Source organism: Lepisma saccharinum, chromosome 22 (genome assembly GCF_977018435.1).
Source record: "Lepisma saccharinum chromosome 22, izLepSacc3.1, whole genome shotgun sequence".
Taxonomy (NCBI): domain Eukaryota; kingdom Metazoa; phylum Arthropoda; class Insecta; order Zygentoma; family Lepismatidae; genus Lepisma; species Lepisma saccharinum.
This window is the reverse complement of record NC_139250.1, coordinates 36099100-36109476: the sequence shown is the minus strand read 5'-3', so window position 1 is coordinate 36109476 and position 10377 is coordinate 36099100.

Here is a 10377-nt window from a genome sequence, read left to right as displayed (position 1 = left end):
TATTTAGTAATTGCCAAATTAAGAGGAAGACTCTCAGTGATAAATCATAAGCAACAAAATCTAAAAGTTATAAAATTTGATACAGGAAAGTTTACTGATGAAAGAATTAAGAAAGATTACCAACTTAAACTGTCAAATAGATTTGATGTTTTGCAGGATTTAAATGATGATGAAAATATAAATGAAACAGACGTAAATAAGAATTGGGAGCACATACGTAATGCAATAGAATCAGCAGCTAAAGAAAGTATAGGATACCATAAACCGAGAAAAAGTAAGCCATGGTTTGATAATGAATGTCATAATCTAATAGAAATAAGAAATCAGGCTAGACTTAGGTGGTTAAATAACTCTGATGATACAAATCTAAACAATTATAATAGAATAAAGCGAGAAGTTAACCGCACGTTTAGAAGTAAGAAAAGAGATTACTTGAAAAGTAAAATTAACGAAATTGAAACAAACAGCAAAAATAAAAATATCAGAGATTTATATAAAGGTGTAAATGAGTTTAGAAAGGGGTGGCAACCTAAAGTAAACTTGATAAAAAAAAAGATAAAGACGGTGATTTTCTAGCTGACCCAAGCGATATTCTAAATAGATGGAAGAACTACTTTAATGACCTTTTAAATGTCCATGTAGGAGATAAATCAGAAGTAAATGAAGTCCACACAGCAGAACCTTTAGTTCCAGAACCTAACTTGACTGAAGTTAAAGATGCTATTAAAAGGCTAAAGAATAACAAAGCACCTGGCATTGATTTAATACCAGCTGAGTTAATTAAATATGGTGGAAATTCATTAATATGTCAAATTCATAAATTAATTTGTTTAATATGGAATAAAGAAGAAATCCCTCAACAGTGGAAAGAATCCATAATTGTTCCTGTGTTTAAAAAAGGTGATAAAATGAACTGCAATAATTACCGTGGAATTTCTCTACTCTCAACAACATACAAAATATTGTCTAACATTCTTTTAACAAGACTAACCCCATATGCTAATGAAATTATAGGTGATTATCAATGTGGATTTAAACGTAACAGATCAACTACAGATCAAATTTTTCACATCAGACAGACACTTGAAAAAAAGTGGGAATATAATCAAAATGTCCATCAGCTATTCATTGATTTCAAAAAAGCATATGATTCGGTCAAAAGAGATAAATTATATAATATATTAGTAGAGTTTGGAATACCTAAGAAGCTTGTTAGTATGATAAAAATATGCACCAGTGAAACAGAAAGTAAAATTCGTGTGGGTATTAATATGTCTGACAAATTTACAATTCATGATGGGTTAAAACAAGGAGATGCATTATCTCCATTGCTCTTTAATTTTGCCTTAGAATATGCTGTTAGGAAGGTAAAAGAAACTAAAGAAGGACTAAAATTAAATGGTGTGACTCAGTTGTTAGCATGTGCAGATGATGTAGACTTACTGGGGGATGATGTGAATACAAATAAGAATAATGCTAAAATATTTTTCAAAACTGCTAAAGAGATAGGTTTGGAAGTTAACAAAGAGAAAACTAAATATATGCTTACAGGCCGAAACCAAGTGTTAGGTAATAATCAAAATCTAATTATTGATAACAACTCGTTTGAACCAATTTCCAAATTCAAATACTTAGGAGTAATATTAACAAATGAAAATTATATTATAGAGGAAATAAAAAGTAGGCTTAATTCAGGAAATGCATGTTACTTCTTTCTTCATAAACTTTTGTCTTCTCGTTTAATATCTAAGAAACTAAAAGTTAAAATATACAAAACAGTAATTTTGCCTGTAGTATTATATGGATGTGAGACTTGGTCCCTTACATTGAAAGAGGAACATAAATTGAGAGTATTTGAAAATAAGATCCTTAGGAAAATCTTTGGACCTAAAAGGGATGTGGAAACAGGCGAGTGGAGAAGGTTACATAATTTAGAACTACATAATTTGTATTCATGTCCAGATATTATTAGAATAATTAAATCAAGATGACTTAGGTGGGCAGGCCATGTGGCACGAATGGGAGAGGAAAGAGGAGTTTACAGGATTCTTGTTGGGAAACCTGATGGTAAGAGACCTGTAGGAAGGCCAAGACGAAGATGGACCTAAGGGAAATCGGTAGGGATGGAAAAGAGTATATAGATCTTGCTCAAGATAGGGAAAAATGGAAGGCCTGTGTTGTTGCAGCCATGAACCTTCGGGTTTAAGAAGGCTAGAGAGTTAGTTAGTTAGATAGAAGGGGAACCTATATTTAAACCTCGCTGCGCTTGGAAATTGCAGTTCCGTCTGTGGTCAATAGATGGCGTGGCCGTCTTCTTTTGCTGCTCGCAGTAAATAGGGAGGGAGATTCATTGACCCACTGCACTGGAGTTTCCTTCACCACAGAAAGGACGGGGGTGGGTTGTGAAACAGGTTTTCTGAAAACGAGGGGGGAACATAATTCGTTTTCTGAAAACGAGGAGGGAACATAATTCGTTTTCTGATTTCATGCAGTTCGTGAATTTACGGAGTGAGGAGTTTGCCAGGCAGCTACATACCCTACCAGGGTGCGAAATCATTGAAGATTGATGTTTTTTTTGGGGGAGCGGTCAAGAAGATTGTGGTCTACACAGACACACACAAACTATACCTATATATTATCTATGCGCATGAAAATTAGAGGATAGTAGAGTTAAACAGGTTATATTTTATCAAATTTTCTACCAAGCAACTGAGAAGAAAACCTATATGATTAATATTTATTATTTTATATTTATATCATTCAATATAAAAGTAAATGACTAAATATGTAAAAATACATTAGTATTGAATACATATAAGGGAATTTATTTGATATTTTTTTATGTATCAGATATTTATAATTGCCTTCTCGATTGCGCAGTGAATAAGTTTTCGCCTTGTAATCAAGGAGTCCCGGGTTCGATACCTGGTGGAGGCACATTGGTTCGGATCCCACTTTAAACTATCGTTTGATTGACTTGTTTTGATTTTTAGTTTTGGTTATTATGTATAGTTTTTCTACCTACCTGTGGGTGATCGCGGCGATATGGTTGTAATAAAACATTATCTCTTATGCCTTTAGAATCGGTTTGGATGGAAGGGGAAGGTGCGTGGTATTCGCATTAATACAAGGTTAGTCGAGCAACTATGCAGAATAAGGTTGACTAACAATGGCAGTGAGCCTAAAGTATCCTAGGGGCGGCGGGAGTCAGTCATTGGCGCCGAATGATCTAAACAAAGTTGTAAAAGAGAGAATGCCATGGCGTCCAGGGAAATTAATTGCGCACTAATAAATCAATATTGTTTTCAATTGCACAAATTGGATCTAAAAATATTTGAGGTATCTATCTGCATTTTTTACGGACCATCTCATCGGACTAAAGTGTATGATATAAAGTAATCCTCTCAGATTAGCCTTCTAATACTAATAGTAACTAATGTATTGAACAAAGTTCTCATTTCTGTTTTGGGGGTTGAACTGGACCTCTAGATTTCCAATGTTAACCCAGCATCACAAGATCAATTGGAATCTAGTAGAAGGAAATATGGCGGACTCCAGCTTTGAAAGACGGGTAATAGGGCGGTGATGGGACTTCATTCACTGAAAATTCGTCACTCAATGAAAGTCGATTGGAAAGACTGAATTCCGAGAAGGATTTCAATTTTAATAATAGTGGACATTATTAATAATAATTTCAACAATAGCATTTCTTTTCGATATATTTCATGAAACAAGACCTTTTTATATTAATAGATCATCAGTGGTCGAGTTGTGGGTGTGGAGAAGGAGTGCAGAGGGGTGCTTTCCCCCAGTTAAGTAAACTTTCATTATCCATGCCCTCCTGCTAGGATAATTTGCATAAGCATCCCCCACTTCTTTATTGTCTCCATGCTGATCTACACAAAGGTCCTCCTCGACCAAGCATACCAGCTATATTAGTTTCCACTTCCAGCACTGTAGATCATAAAATAGAAACACAGTGGAAAGAAGGAAATGTCCACAGAATTTCAACATGGAAAAAAAATGAACTTCACAAAATGCCCCCAAATAATGGTAACATTTAACCCATATGCTGTGAACCCTTAGGGCAAAGGGATAATTCGACACCACATCCTACTGAGTTTTGGGACAACTTGAAGTACGTAACATGGAACAGGTGTAAACTATTTGAGAATTTTTTCAGCTCTTATTTGAATATTAAAAAAATATCTTGAAAATATTTGATGTGAAGTTACATTCAAATACCACACGCAAAATTAAAATTAGTGATAAAAGTTCATGATTTATCAAATTTAATTCTTTATATTGTGCAGCAACAAAGCAACGACTGGTCGAGTAACTGAATCTTTCTATACTGGATTCATAACTGTAGACATTTTATGCATACGCTCACCACAACCGGAGTAGCTACAAAGTTATGAGTAGACCTCCGATTTTAGGTTTTTAACCTATTTTTTCCTTCACAGGTATGCAAGAAATAATAAGTTATGTCAGCGTTTCGTTAAAAAAAACTCAACAACTGATGAAGTTTTATAGTGCCTAAAAAACCTATTTTGCTTGTTAGAACCTATTTTAGGCTTATGTGCGTAAATCAATTTTTTTAGGCTTTTATGTATTTTTAAAGGTTTTACAGACTTTTTAATGTCACAGAGGCATTTGCTTTGTTTGGGCAGGAGAAAAATCAATGACGAACGTGTTTGAAACATACTCTGTGTCCCTTCCTCCAAGTTCATGGTGATTTATCAAAGCTATAAACCAGGGTTGGCAAAATTTATGTTTATTTTTAAAAAAAGAACAAAACAAAGTGTTTTTTTGTTTAAAACATGCTTTTTGTTTTAAACAGTTTTAAACATGAGTTAAAAAAACATGTTTTACACATGTTTTAAATATGTTTTAAACAAAAGAAAGTCAACCTTTTCCCAGTAAATTATAGTTAAAGTCGTTACAGAAAAAATACCATTTTTTATGAGTACAGTGACGGCAAGGACAGTTTATTTACCTTTGGAGATAAGATTTACCATACTGAAGGGTAGGGTGTGCGGGACAGAATCTTTTGGGTCGGGACGGGAAATTCTTTAAATCCCGACATTCGGGACGGGGAAAAATTCTCAATTTCCCGAAAAAGTCGAGAAAATTTCGGGACGGGATATCTTCGAAATTTCCCAAAGCTCTTGAAATCTCGAATTCTACACGTAATTTCCATCTTAAGTGCTTGTTTTTGCACGTCTGGTACAAAAACTACCAATTTCCGATAAGTTCCAGACATTTACAATGCAGAAAACGTCGAGAATTGACGACTTTTTAAAATGACCATTCGGTATTTCCCGGCTGCTTGGGATCCCGAAAAGTCGGGAAGTCATTTTTAGAAATCGGGATGGGAATCCCCCCCCCGATTACGACTCTTTTGGACCCCGCACACTTCTACTGCAGGGACAAAAGTTGGGGGTAATAGCCCCCTTTTTCCCCCACTGCTGAAGTAGGTTAGGATTCATATTCATCTAAATTTCAAGAAACTAAATATTATAGAATTACTATCCTCGTCCTGGAAAATTCAGGGTGAAATATTCCCTACTGCCTGAACAGTTTATAAAGCAGAAAACAACCTGCAGTGTCATAATAGATTCTCCAGATCAATTTATCTTTCCAAGTAAAGAAATAGGTAGTGTCTGCTGCCACGTTCTTTTTGTGCTGGAACCTCAAAAAAGATGCGCGTGGCAGCAGACTCGGTCTTTGTCTTATTGTGATTTCATCATGCCATGTATGCTATTACGTCTGTAACGCATACTGTGAAGTTGTAGCGATTACTTTCACAAAAATGTTTTAAGTTTATGTCCCTTAGCATTCTTCTAATAATAATAAACCTAAATGCTTTCGTAGTTAGGTTAGGTTCTGTTAGCATTAAAATAATATCGCGAAATGCTTTCTAAAGAAAAAGGTTCTAAATTACCTGTACATTCATTCCCATTAATCATAAACTTGCATGTCTCTCGTTTCAATCTGTTCTTAAGATTTGTAATATCCTCTTAGCAGACGAATTACTTGGCAGGAGCAAATTTGAAGCTTACTGACACGTGCGTGGAAGCAGACTCGGTTAAAAAAATTATGTTACCAAAAGTAAGCATCTGCGCTTCATTCAGTTATTCAAACCAATGAATCGTATCGAAAGAGAAAAAAATTCACGTCATGATCTAAATCACGCATTGTGTTTCCAGCTTCCACCAGTCTCAAACTTAAGAGGACGGTAGGAAACAAAGAACTGAGAAGTTTCGATTTCTACAGTAAAGCACGGGTCTTTCTTGTCGCACAACAGTTTTGCTACCTTGTGCATACATAACTAGCCTGCCTAACCTAACAACGTAGGCATTTAGCCTAAAATTAAAAAGCTTTCTCCCATGGCGTCAGTACATAAGGTTGCTCAAGTGTTGTGCGATAAGTGAGACACGTAAAGCACGAATTAATTTACACAGATTTACAGATTTAATGAAAAGACAGGGTTGCCAAAAAAAATTATCACAGACTATAAAATATCAAGTACCAAAATGTGTTTTAAACACTTCTAAAAAAACATGTTTAAAACACATTGTTTTAAACGTTTCAAACATTTGTTAAAAAAACACAGCCGTGTGTTTTAAACGTTTTAAACATGCCAACCCTGCTATAAACAAAGGAAAATTTCTGGTTCCACTGTTACCTGTGCAATACAAAGTGGTCTGATCTGTGTGGTCTTGCTCACTTTCACGTCACTTCGATGCTTTGTGGCGTTCACGCCTTGCAAATAACTTTTCAGCATTGAATTTTGCACCACTCACTATATTTTTGTTGAAAGATTTTCAGAATATAAGATGATCCTCACAGACAAAATTACGGAGTTTGACTGTGGATAACATGAAAACAGATTGGTGCCTAACTATACGGCAATGAGTGGATTTTAATAGCAAATTTCCAATGTTAAGTTATGCCCTCGCCGTAGGGTTAGGCAACTCACATAATGTTATGCAAGATAGTACGTATTTCAGGATATATGTGTCCCATTTTCATTTCCGTTGACTATACCTAATCAGCAGTATTCAGAAATTTTGAACTATTTTAAGTTTTCTTTAACCTACTTCAGGATTTTTCGAGCCTAACTTAAGATTTTTAGGACCTATTTCAGGATTTTTAGAACCTATTTTAGGGTTTTTCGAACCTATTTTAGGATTTTTAGAGCCTATTTTAGGAACCAAAAAGCACAATTTTTAGAACCTAAAAATCCGAGGTCTAGTTCTGATTGATATAAGGGATTTTTTCCTATAGATGTCCATCTGCGAGCAAGGAAGTTAATTTTGCATTTCGGAGGGGACACATATGTCAAGTTACCCGGGCTCCTCTGGCCGAACCAGAACGCCCCTGCTTATTATCGAAGATGTCGTATCATATTTTACTGGAAACGAGATTTCTGTCTCGTAAATTAAATTATTTCATAAGCGACACTGCCTGTTGAATTTCTAAGGTATAAAATTTCAGAAGCAGAGAGAGAGAAAGATCATTGTGGGGTTGGTTCTACACCTCGCCACATCCTGCATTGTCGGGCGGCCACTACGCCACTGTCTCTAATTATCATGATCAATTGAGCTTTCGTGGCTCACTTCAGTAGCTGTTATGTCAATCTTTGGAGGTTTCAGTTTAAAATATTCTGTGGAAAAATAGCGACGCATTGGCTTCGGGGAGGAGGGGGTGGTAACCTTGAGTTAGGACTCACTCACTGTCATAATGTTCCCAAGTTTACGACCGCAACCATTACCCCGATGCCCCAACTGCTCGCGGATCTGATTCAGGTTTCGCCCGCTTTTGAAGGTATTACAGGCATTTTTTTCCCAGCTCTCCCGTTTACAACCCCGCCAGAGCCAGTTTCTCTGTGACGCAGGCCCTTAGCCAGGAATTCTTAGTAGGGGGGGGGGGGGAGCGAAGTCAATCCTAGAGGGGGCAAATTTTTAATATATTGTGTTGCAATGGAAGATATAGCAGGGTACAGAGGGGCACTTGCCCCCCTCCTCCAAAAGTGATAAGTAACAGGAAAGGGATGATATCTTGACACTCCAACGAACAAAAACATTCGAGCAACATCAAATATCAATATTTCGATAATGACCTTTCCGGACTACCAAGGAATACAAAGATGAAGTTTAACATAAATAGGCTAATCGGGACATTATCTACGTTATATTTACAGGTCAATAATGTTAATAGACGATTAACATGTACCAACAGCTTTGGGCTTGTCTGCAGAACTGATTAAGGAAGACGTTTATAAATGGTGCTTCATAATGTTTCCCTCTAGTTTCCAGTATGCAAGATTTTTACGCACAAAGGAATCTAACGAGAATCCAAGAACACCATTGTGTTGTGTTATGCAAGAAAAATAGAATTAATTAAATAATAATGGTTACATATTATCTACACTTTGATGAATTGTGTAAACATTTATAATATTTTTTAGGCCTACTTGCTAAAACATTGAAACATGGGTCCCTTACTCCACCATGGATTCTATTTGCTTCAAATGAAAGACTCTTGCATCACTTCAGACAATCTTTGCCTACGTTAACCATTTTGCAAAATATTGTGTTGTTGAAACACATGTGTTTGACACCTGACAAACAAATATAAATCCCTTGATTGATCAGCGACTTCTTGGATTACAGTGTCATCATTAATATTTCATATCAAGTTTTATAGAGGGAAATGCTGTATCCTCTTTACATTATGAAAAATACCTTCCTTAACGACTATGGTATGAAACCGAACAATATAAGGAGCCTCCTTCGCCTTACCTCATTTCCGTGGCACGAGGTCTCCGGGCCGCTTATCGTCACCACTTTTTGAGCAGAAGCGTACAAACCCCAAATACTAGGGTTTTTTTATGCTGATATATATGAATAAAATTTGGAGAATCTACTCCATAGCAGAAGAGTTGACATAATTATTTGTCAAAAAATTATGTTGTGCCTGAGGTACTTTAACAGACAACGTCTGCTAGAGACACAATGTAATATTATAAATATAAGAAAATAAATAGAACATAATTTGAGAGTTATTTAATTGTATTTATTTCACTGCAGCCTTTTTCCACTTTCAGTTTGTACAGGACATCAAAGCAAACAACTTTTCTCAGTCACTATTTGCTCGTCTAATTTTTCTTTCGATGTTACAAGCAATCAAAATATTTCATCTTCTGTCCCTAATGTATGCAATCCCATTGTCAGCTTCGTAGTTGCAAATGTCATTTACTTTTACTGCCGTTTAAAATTTTGAGAGCAATATACGTATAACATGCTATGGAAATGATAACATGCAAACAGTCAGGGTTAAAACTTAACTTAAAATGGATATCATAACACACACCTATGTTGCTTATCATATTTGATGCGTTTGCATATAGAAATGATTCATAAGATTTGCAATTGATATTTACACTCCATAAGATGCTTAGTGTAACCCGTATCAAACTACAAATTTTATCGCTTTCTAACCGAAATAATAAATGTGAAACACTATCACATTTTCACCGTGTTTGATAATAATTTGAGCAAGGAAGGTGTCCGACATTTTCCACTAGCCGACCTCCATGGTCGACACACTAGGAATCCAGGTGTTGCAGGTTCGAGCCTGGGAATGAGTGTTCTTTGTGAGCAGAGGCGAAACCACAAATTTTTATCTGGAGAGGGAGGGTCAAGTACCAGGATAAACGTGCCAATAATAATAATAGTAGTAACATAGTGGTGGTAGTGGTAGTAATAATAGTAGCATTACAAGACGTTATTATCGTCGTAAATCATGCAAAAGGTGTTAGAAGTCGGTGCTAAAGCATTTGTGTTTGAACAAATTATTTGAAATATTTTTCCAACACGTTCAATTTCATATTCGCTAATAATGGAAAACAAGCACACAAACTGTATTTTTCAAGGACGGAATAATGACGAACATTATTCTTTTGTACATATGACACGTATAACTTTCATGTATACAACATATATTTTAAACATATGTAACATGGAGCAACATAAAATAAGAAAATATATATGCAACATGTTAACGCTAAATTGTCTAGGTATTCAAAGTTTCTTTAATATATATTATTTTTAAAATTGTGTAGGTATTCAAAGTTCCTTTAAAATATATATATATATATATATATATATTATTTTTTAAAAAACTTTGAATACCTACACAATTTAGTGTTAACATGTTGCATATATATTTTCTTATTTTATGTTGCTCCATGTTACATATATTTAAAATGTATGTTGTATACATGAAAGTTATATGTGTCATATGTACAAAAGAATAATGTTCGTCATTATTCTGTCCTTGAAAAATACAGTTTGTGTGCTTTCTTCC